This window comes from Arachis ipaensis, chromosome B04 (genome assembly GCF_000816755.2).
Source record: "Arachis ipaensis cultivar K30076 chromosome B04, Araip1.1, whole genome shotgun sequence".
Classification (NCBI taxonomy): Eukaryota; Viridiplantae; Streptophyta; class Magnoliopsida; order Fabales; family Fabaceae; genus Arachis; species Arachis ipaensis.
Genome location: NC_029788.2, coordinates 31,980,553 through 31,993,749, shown reverse-complemented (window position 1 = coordinate 31,993,749; position 13,197 = coordinate 31,980,553). Strand labels below are relative to the sequence as shown.

The 13,197-nt window shown below is 39.6% G+C and overlaps 1 long non-coding RNA gene across 1 annotated transcript in view; it reads left to right on the top strand.

Moving 5' to 3' along the window:
- LOC110270598 overlaps positions 1 to 8,281 on the top strand; it is a 10,589-nt gene extending 2,308 nt beyond the window's left edge. The window contains exons 2-3 of the long non-coding RNA XR_002360239.1: positions 7,846 to 8,079; positions 8,228 to 8,281. This is a non-coding gene — a long non-coding RNA (uncharacterized LOC110270598). The remainder of the gene's footprint in view (positions 1 to 7,845; positions 8,080 to 8,227) is intronic.

Below are 13,197 nucleotides of genomic sequence, written 5' to 3'. Positions count from 1 at the left end.
TGGTAGATGCTTCCTCCGGATATAGATACCTCTCGTTTATGGACGCTTATTCGGGATACAACCAAATCCCCATGTATCCACTAGATCAAGAAAAGACCTCGTTCTTAACACCAAAGGCGAACTACTGCTACATCGTGATGCCTTTCGGTCTCAAGAACGCGGGAGCTACTTATCAAAGGCTAATGCATAAAGTCTTCTCAGATCACATCGGAAAAATCATGGAAGTCTATGTGGACGACATGTTGATAAAAACACAAAGCGAAGATACATTATTGTCCGACCTGGCTCAAGTGTTTGACACTTTAAGGAAACATAACATGAGACTCAACCCCGAAAAATGCACCTTCGCAGTTGAAGCATGCAAATTCTTGGGTTTCATGCTCACACAAAGGGGAATTGAAGCAAATCCAGACAAATGTCAAGCTATACTCAACATGAAGAGCCCAACCTGTGTCAAAGAAGTACAACAACTCAACGGGAGATTGGCCACCTTATCCCGATTCTTAGCAGGAGCTGCGATAAGATCTCTCCCCTTCTATGCTACTTTAAGAAAGGAAAAATAGTTCGAATGGACGACAGAATGTGAGCAAGCTTTCCAAGACTTCAAGGAGTTCTTAGGACGGCCACCTATCCTATCTCGACCACGAGAAGGAGAACCACTCATATTATATCTCGCAGTAGGAAGCCGGGCGATAGCCTCAGCACTAGTCAGAGAAGACGAAAATGGGCAACAACCCGTCTACTTCATTAGCAAAGCACTACAGGGATCCGAGCTGAACTACCAGAAAATAGAAAAATTTGCCTATACTCTCATCCTAACATCTCGACGACTCCGCCCGTACTTCCAGGCTCACACCATTAAGGTTAGAACTAACCAGCCCATAAAAGGAATATTGCAGAAAACAGATTTAGCAAGCAGAATTCTACAATGGGCAGTCGAGTTGTCAGAATTTGACCTCCAATATGAAGCTCGGACGGCCATCAAATCACAGTATCTGGCTGACTTCATCGCAGAATTCATAGATACCCTGGAAACTCCCACATAATGGAATCTCTACGTGGACGGTTCCTCAAATAAAATTAGAAGCGGCGCAGGCGTGATTATAGAAAGCAACCAAGGAACTCAAGTCGAGCTCTCCCTCAAGTTCGGGTTCCTGGCCTCCAATAACCAAGCGGAATATGAAGCATTATTAGCTGGTTTGAAGCTGGCTAAAGAGGTCGGAGCTCAAAAACTCAATATTTACAGCGATTCACAAGTGGTCACATCACAAATAACAGGGAGCTACCAAACCAAAGACCCCACCATGAAAAAATATTTGGATAAAACCAAGGAACTACTCGGACAAATCGGGGAATATAAGATCAGCCACATACCCCGCGAACAAAATACCCGAGCTGATGCACTCTCAAAACTAGCCAGCACCAAACCAGGGGGCAACAATAGAAGCCTCATCCAGGAAATGTTGCAAAACCCGTCAATCTCGGAAGAGAAAAAAGTCCTGGCCATAACAAGTCAGGACCAAGGATGGATGACCCCCATAATCAGCTACCTCAAAGAAGGAACACTCCCCGCAGAAGAAAAGGAGGCAAAGAGGTTAAAAAGGGAGGCACAGTACTACACCATCATAAACAACATCCTATACAAAAGAGGGATCTCAATACCTTTACTAAAATGCGTGCCGACCTCCAACACAGGGGAAGTGCTAGAAGAAATACACGGCGGCATTTGTGGCAATCATCTCGGGGCACGAGCTCTCGCCAAAAAAGTACTCCGGGCGGGATTTTATTGGCCAACTCTACAGAAAGAAGCCACAGAATTTGTAAAGACATGTTCACCATGTCAAAAACATGCCAACTTCCACATCGCCCTGCCAGAAGAGCTCATCAGCGTGACTTCGCCTTGGCCGTTCGCAAAATGGGGACTCGATCTTCTCGGCCCCTTCCCACAGGGATCAGGACAAGTTAAATTTCTCATAGTAGGAGTAGATTACTTTACAAAGTGGATCGAGGCAGAGCCCCTAGCCAATGCCACCGCTCAAAGAAGCCGGAAATTCTTATATCGAAACATTGTCACAAGGTTCGGGGTTCCATATTCAATAACCACAGACAATGGCACCCAATTCACAGATGCAGGCTTCAGAAAACTAGTAGCCGACTTGAATATAAAGCACCAGTACACCTCCGTCGAACATCCACAAGCCAATGGGCAGGCCAAAGCTGCTAACAAAGTTATATTGGCCGGATTAAAACAGAGATTACAAGATGCAACGGGAGCCTGGGCAGAAGAGCTCCTACAAGTCCTGTGGGCATATCGAACAACGCCACATTCCACCACGAAGAAATCCCCCTTCCGATTAGCATACGGAACAGAGGCGATGATTCCAATAGAGATTGAGGAAGGGTCGCCCAGAGTAGTTCACTATAATGAGGAAGCAAACTTCCAACTTCAGAGAGAAGAGCTCGACTTGTTACCAGAAATCCAAGAAAGAGCTCGGATCAGGGAAGAAGCTCTAAAACGCCGAATGGCTTCCAGATATAATCAAAAGGTAGTGCCGAGAAGTTTCACAGAAAATGATCTTTCCTTTGAATAAAATATATTTTTTAGATATTCTACAAGATCTCAAGACGCATTAATCTGAAGCATTCATCGTCCGATTATAAAGCAACAGATTGGCAGAAAGTGAAAAACAATTTCACTGCACGATCACGATAAAGACAACCGTCCGATAAAGGTGAAAACGCGATTCACCCAAAGGACGATCTAGAGATGACAACCACTTTCTACAAATCGGCAAAGATGAACACAGAATAATGTAAAAAGTTATCGAAAGTGATCTAAAAAAGAACCTGACGAGGTCTTACGGATTGCTAAAATAATAACTTAAAGACTGGCCGATGTTGAGAAGTCGGACCAAGTCAACCCAAGTTATAAGTAAACCCTGGAAAGAGGTCTGGCCAGCCCTATTAAAGAGGATTACTTTAACTTAGAAGGGCTCGACATGGCAAAGTCAGCCCAAAATGAAAAGTTATCAAAATAGTCCCTGAAAGAGATCTGACAAAGATCCAAGAAAGAGGATTACAAAAAATAACTTAAAGGAGACTGATACAGCCAAGTCGAACTCCTACTACTGAAAGGTTATAAAAGTAACCCCTGAAAGAGACCTAACAAAGGTCCAAGAAAGAGGATTACGAAAATAACCTGGAAAGAGGTCGACCTAACAAAGTCAATCTCCTACAAACAAGTCATAAAATTAATCCCTGAAAGAGACCTGACAAGGTCCAAGAAAGAGGATTACAAAAAATAACTTAAAGGAGACCGATACAGCCAAGTCGGACTCCTACTACTGAAAGGTTATAAAAGTAACCCCTGAAAGAGACCTAACAAAGGTCCAAGAAAGAGGATTACGAAAATAACCTGGAAAGAGGTCGACCTAACAAAGTCAATCTCCTACAAACAAGTTATAAAAGTAATCCCTGAAAGAGACCTGACAAGGTCCAAGAAAGAGGATTACAAAAAATAACTTAAAGGAGACCGATACAGCCAAGTCGGACTCCTACTACTGAAAGGTTATAAAAGTCATCCCTGAAAGAGACCTAACAAGGGTCCAAGAAAGAGGATTACGAAAATAACCTGGAAAGAGGTCGACCTAACAAAGTCGATCTCCTACAAACAAGTTATAAAAGTAATCCCTGAAAGAGACCTGACAAAGGTCCAAGAAAGAGGATTGCAAAAAATAACTTAAAGGAGACCGATACAACCAAGTCGGACTCCTACTACTAATCCCTGAAAGAGACCTAACAAAGGTCCAAGAAAGAGGATTGCGAAAATAACCTGGAAAAAGGCCAATCTAACGAAGTCGATCTCATACAAACAAGAAGATCGCAAAAGGTAATCCCCGAAAGAGGCCTGACAAAGGTCCAAGAAAGAAGATTACAAAATAAGAGTTTAGCAGGGGGCCAACGCAAAGAAATCGGTTACAGAGCGCTAAAGAACACACACAAAGCGAGAAAACCAAACAAGTCGGACCCCTACAACTACAGAGATTCAAGCTACAAAAAAAAAAACCCAAGGAGGTCGGGCTGCAAGATGTCAGCATTGGCAGAAGGAAGCCTAGCCAAAAAACCTGTTCTTTACAGAGTCATAAGGCCTCGAAAGGCCACCAACACTTACTATCCAAAAGACGGCAAGCTAATTGTTTGTTTTTCAAAATAAAAAGTTGTTAGAAAAACAACTAAGAAATGTCAGCAATCAAATAAAAAGTTTCCAAACGCCCACAAGCCGGGCCAACTACTTTAAAGAAAAAGATCAACAAGCATCAGAAGCCTTCTCGGCAGCATCAAGAGCCTTCTTGACAGCATCAGAACAAGGAGAGGGGGGCGAGTCTGAATCGGCACCGCATCTACAGTACCATCCTCCTGGTTCAGGATCTGGCAATCCAACTCGGGCCCAACTGGAGGAAGGGAAGAAGTCGGCATCTTGGTAGAAAACACAGGGGGAGGAACCACCTCATCGTCATCACCCTCATCATCAGGGACAATCTTGCCATCCTTGACAACATTATCCAAACTAAAGAGGGTAAGATCGGCCTCGAGAGCAATGATTCGAACTTGTTCTCTCAAGTTCTCATAAGCAGCAGTCACGCTGCCAACGAGATGACCTTGGAGCTCAGCATAGTCTTCCCGGGCATTGTCAAGCTCCTCTCTCAGGCGCCTCCCCTCCCTATAGGATGTAACATAGCTATCCTTATGCATCAAGGCTGCGTCTTTAGCCAACCTCAAAGAAGCAGCCAACGCTTCAGAACTCGCCTTCTCGTTCTCCAAGTCTTTTTCCAGCTTAGTCACCTTCACCTCAAGCTCCTCCTTCAGTCCCTTCATCCGGTCGAATTCTTGTTTCGCCTCCTCCATAAACGCCTTGGTAGCATGGAGAGGGAGATTCTGAGCAGTCTGATATATGGCAGCCAACATGAACGCCATCTTAACATGATTTCGAGCCATGAATTCCAAGTGATGAAGGATGGACACATCGTCCATGGAAAGAGCACCGTAGGGACCGATTTGTTGATCCACGAATTCAATAGCATTAAAATCAGGAGCATCGAGGTCAAAAGGCTCAGCAGTCTTTTGTTTTTTATTGGGAGGAGCAACAGAAGGGGCAGCAGAGGTGACGTGAGGATCTGCCAAACGAACTTGGGGAGTAGGGATCACCTTCTTCATCCCGGCAGAACTCTGCACCGATGGCTTCTCGCGCACTTGGGAAGATCCCTCCCCAGCCGCCTGGGCAGCAGCATTTCTGGCAGCAGTCGCCCTCTGCGCCCTCTTATAAGCTTTCATGGATTCATTATTCTTCATTGCCTCTGCAAACAAAACAGAAAACTCAGCTACAAGTCGGACAAGTCGGAAAAGACAGCTACAAGCAACATAAACAAAATCATAAAAGAAACACAAGATACTCAGTTCAGATTGAAGAAGAGAAGGATTGGTTAGGAATTTCTTTGTGTCAAGATGGGGAGGTTGACCCCAGCGTTCTTCCAAGATAGTCACAAAAGCCCGTTCAGCCTCATCCAATATCTCCCACGAATACCGGGAGACCCTCACATCTTTTTGCCATTCCAAGGGAAAGGCAGGTTCGTCGTTTTCATCCAGAAAAAAGGGCCGAGCTCCTTCAACCGCTCGGACCTTGAAAAAGTAGTTCTTAAAGTCACGGAACGACTCGTCAAACATGGAAAAAACTTTCTTTCCTTGGGTAGAACGAAAGGAGACCCAAGCTGACTTCTTTTTTACCACACCGGGCTTAGTCAAAACAAACAAATAGAAAAAGAGAGATTGGGAAGCAAGAATACCAAAACCGTCGCACAGCAACTGGAAAATTTTTATAAAACCCCAGGAGTTAGGGTGAAGTTGAGAAGGGGCAACATTACAAGACCATAACAAGTCGGTTTCAAATTGAGTAAATGGAAGAGTAATACCCAGTTGACCAAAGAAAAAATCGTAAGCATAAAAGAAGGGGCGATTGTCAACAACTCGAGTCGAGAAGCAGACCCTCTCGTCAGAAGAAGGAGGAACAAGCTCATAGTTCTTCTCGTCACCAGAATTACTACAGACACTATGAAACTGCCTAAGCTGAGCACAAAACTCAGAATCAACCAGCGAGACACACATGAGAACCATGGAGTCCACCCAATCAGCCATACCCGCCGGGACCTGGGAAGGCATATCTACGACGTTATTTCGGAAAGACATGAGGTCAACTAAAATCCTACAAAAGAAAAGAAGAATGGATTACTCAAAAACATCTCGGACAGGGGGCAAAAACATCTCGACGGACGGACATACAACAAAGGGAAAACCCCAAGACTCGAGACAAAGGTCTTGGGGCATCCCTTGGAGGCAATAAACAAGCAAGGTTTTCAAGTTATTTCTACGGCCTACATCCCGACACTCATCAAAATAAAATCCAGAAAGAAAACAAAATAAAGTGAAAATGCAAAAAGGTCCACCCTCATACAGTTTATCAGAAGAAAGCACTATGTCTACAGTTTATCAGAAACGGCCAAGCAGAAAGGCGCAAACTTTTTCGAAATCATCAAAGACACAGCCTTTTTTCCAGAATCAAACAAATTATCATCAAAAGCACAAACGAGAAATAACATGCAGAAGCCCTAAGCACATTAAAGCAATAGGAAAGGCGAAAAAGATTCATACAAAAGGATGAAAAAACTTCAGAGCACGCATTACGACAGTAACCAGGCACAGTAAAAGCAGAAAGACCCAAACTTCCCTCAAGGCAAAATCGTAACTTAATCACAAAAAGCCAAAGCAGCGAAAGAGAAAGAAAGTACGAATGAAACTCACCTGGAGAAGAGAGAAGCTTCAAAGAAGGAGATGAAAAAATGAAAGTTGTCCCGAGAATCGCCAAGCGACGTCGCAACGCAGGAAAGAAAGAAACGTAGGCGAAAAACAGAGAAAGAGAAAAACAAAGAAAAATGATGAAGAAGTTACGGAAAAGCAAAGAAGAGAAACCGTTTCTGATTTTTCAAAAATCAAAATAAAGAGCCAAAAGAAAAAACGGGGCAATTAATGCTAATTAATTAGGGTATTAAACCCTCGCACGTTCCCCAGGACAAAGCGCTAATACAAAAACGCGTGCTTTTAGAGAAAAACGTTCTACATTCAAAAGATTCTACAAAAGAAAGAAATTGACAAAATGCTTGAGTTCGGCTTCATCAGAGAAGGACCGAAGTCAAAGACTCGACCTCAACAAAAGACCAAGCTCAAGCAGGGGCACTGTTCATACCATGGGTCGAGTTACCCAACCTGGGATGATTGGCGACAAAGCGACCGACCTCTTCAGGTCAGGCTAGTCGACCTCTTCTCAAAGAGGTCGGCCAAATCGACAGGAGAGCCCAATAAAGGGCCCAAATAGAGGAACACGACCCAAATCCACAAGCTGTCTGAGCCTATAGAGATAAGGGCGGTTCCCTTGAAGATAAGCTGACCTCAACTCAAAGATAAAGATAAGATAAGATAACTAACTTATCTTATCTAGAAAGGTTAGCCCACTCTACTATAAATACACTAGAGCACCCAGGTATAACTCATACTCTGATTCTACATAAAACCTGCTTAATACCCGTGCTAACTTAAGCATCGGAGTCTCTTGCAGGTATCCTCCACCCTCCGGTGGCCAAGGATCAGCAGTGCAGCAAGTCCAACAAGTCAGACACAACAGCTCTGGCCACCACCAGCCAGCCGGACACGTCATCTCCGACCAGTACCAAAGATCTCATCCGAGATCGACCTCCAGTTTCAGGTAACCCTCGGAACATAAAGCTTGTTTATTTGTAGATTCCGATGGTAGAGCTTATTCGTATTATTTATTACTTCTTGCTTGAGATGAATGAACAGGATAAATGATGTCCAAATTTCTTAGTCTTAGTAGTTAATGTTATCAAAGCCTCGAATTTTCTATCTTTCGCAATATGGAACTTTTGTATGGTGCTCTCAAAAATTCACTTCTCTCTTACACACTCGCTCCCTCACTGACACGACTTCATCAATGCCATTCAAGAAAACATTACGGTATTTTGTTTTATGGTGCAATTTGCATAGAGGAGTAATTGAATCTATTTTGTTTTATGGTGCAATTTTTTATGATATTTTGCAAGTGGTATGTCTCTATTCTGAATGTTTGTTTCTTTCCTGTTTGGCTGGAACTGATGACTGATAGGAGGGTCAAATAATAATGCTTTTCAAATGCAAGCGGAGATTCAATTGCTTTCGCTACTCGTTCCTGTTTGTCAATTGGGCTTCCTCAGGTTGCTGGTCCATCATGGGCACCCTTTGCTTCTTGGATCACTTCCACCGCCATTCTCCGCATCTCACATAATCATCTTTGATCCTCATTGATCATTCATTTTTCCCTTGCTTCACTCGCAAGTTACCACATTCACTAGCCCTTTTCTTCATGCTAGGCATATCATAATGATTTAAGATATAAGTGGTGAGATCGGAGACTTAGAAGTATGAAATTTGGCTTTTAAAACTCAAAAATCAACTTTGGGATGAAAACAGGGCCACGCGTACGCGCACTCCAGGCGCACGCGTGGATGGCCAAAAACTCATTAATGCGCAAGCGTCATACGCGCGAACGCGCGGGTTGAAAAATATCCAAACGGCGCGCAAGCGTCAGCCACGCGTACGCGTGGGTGCTCTTGCGCCCAGGCACAAACTGGCACAATTCTAGCACAACTCTCTGGAAAATAGCTGGGCATATGGCGCAGCGCATCGACGCGCCCGCGCACACCACACGCACGCGTGGATGGTGCTTCCTGGAAGAATGGCGCGCACGCGCCAAGTGCGCCTACGCGCAGAGGGTTATTCTGCTAAAAATTTTCTAAGTTAAAAGATGCAGAATTCACAGATTCAACCCCCAATCTTCCGACGGTCATAACTCTCTCATTTTAAATCATTTTTCACCCGTTCTTCGAACGGCATGGACATCCCGGATCCAATTTCATTTCTAAACAGATTTGGCACAAATCAAAGATCCGTAGTCCAAGTTATGTCCCGTCAAAGTATGCCCAAAAACCATATTTTCATTCAAAACCACAAAGTGCCATTTTCAAAACAAGCCACTTTCAACTCTTTTCAAAATCAATTAAAACATGCCAATTTCATCCCTTTTCTTTGAAATCAATCAAAGTGTACCAAATTCAACAACAAGCCATCCTCAACTCACGCATTGACATTTTACCAAAATTCTCAAAACTACCTCCAACCATTTTAACACTTCTCATTCAAAAGGCCAAAGGATAAACACACTATTATGTCATACATCCTTCTCATCCCAATTTCTAACAATATCAATTTCCAATCAACCATCATTATACATAATCATCATACTCACCAACAATATGGCACCACCCATCAATTCAACCTCAATCATTCATCAAGCATATATCACAACATGCATTTCCTCACATATCACACAATCAAGGCATCAATATTCATAATCACACATATGATCACATCATATATCTCAACCATTCCACAACATCATCAATTTAATGCCTATCTTAGGGCCTCTAGCCTAAGTATTTCCTACCACATTACATATTAGATACGGGAAACCAAAACCATACCTTAGCCAAATTCCCAAGCTCAACCGGAGCACATCCAAACCACTTGTCCACAAGCTCTCAAGGTATCAACACCTCCAAGAACAGATTTTATCACACAAAACCCTCTTCCAAGCTTTCCAAAAATCACCAATCAAGCTCCAATATTCACATATACACAACCTAAGCCACAATCATCATATCCATACACAACATCTCAATACCCAAACATCATAGAATAACAATTTACACTAGGGTTGAGAATCTTACCACACCCAAGGTCCAAGGAGACAAGATTAACCTTCTCCTTCAAGAGAGTTGGGTCCTATAACATCAAAGAGCCCAAAATCTCAACATTTTTGCTCATGAAACTCGAAATCAAGGCTGGAAATTCGAAGAGCAAAACGTGGCTTACCTCAAGATTGATTGTATAGGTTTTGTAAAGCTCTCCGTGGTGAACGCGTGGCCGCAAACGGTGCGGTAATCGGAGCTCTAGATCAAAAGTTATGGTGGTTTGAAGATCAAGTGAGAGATAGAACTTGAGAGAGTGTTCTTCCCTCCATAGCCTCTATTTCAGCGTGTTTAGTGTCTCAAATGAGGAGAGAGAGTGCTGAAAACTAGGGTTTTGGTTTAGTTTAGTTGGGCCAAGGGCCCACTTTGGGTCCGGTTGGCCCGGTTTGGCCCGTTCGGTCCAATCTTGGTCCGTTTTCTATAAAATTGATACCGAAATTCTCGTCTCAATCTCCTCTATCATATTAAGCCATAAAAATAACATTTTTGGCTTTCTAGAATAAATTCTCATTTATGGGTTAATTAGCCGTTAATTAACCGGGTCTTACATTATAAATATTCGAATACAAATTATATAAAAATTTGTATTAAATTTATATTTATTTTGTATGAAAACAAGTTTATTTTGTAATTGGAAAAATAAAAAAAAATATATTTCAGCTTACTGACGGATTTACAGACGGATTTTTTGTATGTAATAAGAGTGTGAGATGATTTTCCAAGGTTCAAATTACAGACGGAAAATCTGTCAAAAAATCCGTCTGTAATTTACAGACAAAAAATCTGTCGGAAAATTCGTCTGTAATTACAGACAGAAAATCCGTCGAAAAATCCATCTGTAATTACAGGCAGAAAATTCGTCGGAAAATCTGTCTGTAATTATCGACGGAAAATCCGTCAGAAAGTTTGTCGGCTTTGGGAAATTGATGGAGAATTTACAGAGAGAAAATCCGTCGGTAACTGGTAAAAATCTGTCGGTAATTTTCCAACAGAAAAAAATTCATCGGTAAATAATTTTCGACGAGACTTTTACAGAGGGACAAAATCCGTCGGTAATTTCGTCGGTAACCAAAAATCCATCTGTAATATAGACCAAATATGTCTATAAATCTGTCTGTATTAAGCCCTTTTTAGTTGTGAATTTTAAATAATTTTTTTTAATAAATAAACAATAAAAGTATTGAAAATTTAAAATTTTGCATCGTTTTTGATAAAAAAAATTAATTGATAATTTTATCATGTGTTTTAAGAATATATGTTAACTAAATTTTTAAAAAAATAAAATAAAAAGCGAATTGACAAAAATTTAATTGGTCTCGGATGATAAATTGGGTACAGAATTTTTATAAGTAGATCAAATCAATTCGAACCGATAAATTTATGATAGGTCGTTTAGAGAATCGAATACCTGATTAAATATTAAATTAAAAAATTTAAAAAAATTGTAAATATTAAGAATTAAAAAATAAAAATAAAAAGTGATTCGTTACTTTATAATTCGGTATTTATTGTGCATTATGAATTATAACTCGACTTTAATTATCATTCATTCTTTGCTTGTAACCAATACTTTTATTACAGACTTAATGATCATCATTTCTATCTTAATGACCAAATGGTCATAACATGAATATCATTAATCAATTCTATATCTATAAAAGGAACCTTCTATATCTAATCTCATGAGACACAACACATGATAAGTTCTATTTTCATGTCTTACATTCTATATTCATAGAATTATTATATTACACAACACATGACAACATCTATTTCATGTCTTACATTTTATATTCATAGAATTATTCTTATACCTCTTAAACACTTACTGACTTGAGCGTTGGAGTGTCTTTTGCAGGTACCTACTCCTTGTTCTCTCCTTGCCGACGTATAACTCATCTTGACGGAGAGCTTACAAGTATTTACCGATAGACGAGCAATACAACGGCCAAACTCAGCAAGAACAATTGGCGCTCACCGTGGGCCGATAAACTAATTTCCTGCTCCACCGAATAGATTCAAAGAATTTGAATTATATTCAAATACTTGAATCAATTTTTAAATAAAATTTACATATTTTAGCAATTTATGTATTTTAATTTTTTTCTCAACCTCTATTCAAAACTCACTTTCATAAGGTCAAATAATATTCATCGAGGATTTTACAAACAATTTATTTAGAATAATGAAATGACTATTGACACTAATCTTTAGTTTGTTATACTTTCTATCAATAATTCGAAACCTAAAAATATGCACTTAAAACTCCTAAAAATTTAAATAAATCAATGTACGTCACCTACAAAATTTCTTTAATTTCATGTTCTTTAATTACTTGCCATGTTCTATCTTTTTTATTCTTGACCAAAAACAAAAAGAGTACAAAACCTACTATATAATCGCTTATAATTTTATTTTTAGCTCTTGGGATCATCTACTATACAGTAGCCTTATCTCTTATATTTTTCTTATCTATTGTCATGAGAGTATTGATAAAACCTCTCTCTATATATCATTGTCATTTTAAATCCAAACATACCATGATTCATTCTTTCCTATTCTTATTCACGTGTCACACTTATCGAACATGCTTTGCTCTCTATACTCCAGTTGCGCAAAGACTTTTTTATACTTAAAATATTTCTGAATAATTATTATTATTCAAGTTTTATTAAATTTGCTCTTTATACTCCAAAATCAAGGTCTACAGATCTATAAAAAATTTTCAAAAGCCATTCTTAACGTTTGACAAACTACAACATTAAATCAAAAGTATGTGTAATTTCAATTTATATATGAATTCATTCATCATTCATGAATAAATTTCAAACATATCATTTCTATATGGCATTATAATTTCCATACGATCATGTTAATTTTTTTTCCATGGATTATATTTATTTATTTATTTTTATTATCATCTATATAATTAGATGAGTTCAAGTCTAAATTGAATTCTTTCAAAATTTATAATGAAAATTTTCAATAATACTATTTCAATCTCTATTATTTATTTTATTATCAATATTTCATTCTTTCTTCCTACTACATTTATAAATTTAAATGTATTTTTATATGAACTTAAATTCAAAATTGAATTGTTCAAAAATAATCCTAATAGCTCTATATCATTTGATTGATTATATATTTTTTATTCTCTAGCAATATATAACGGTTGCACTATTTATTTTATTAAATTTTATGTTACTATTGATTTAATACAAAAAGTTAAGAAAAAATACGTGCAAACATTCAAAATTTACTATTATTGCACGAGGAATATTTCTCG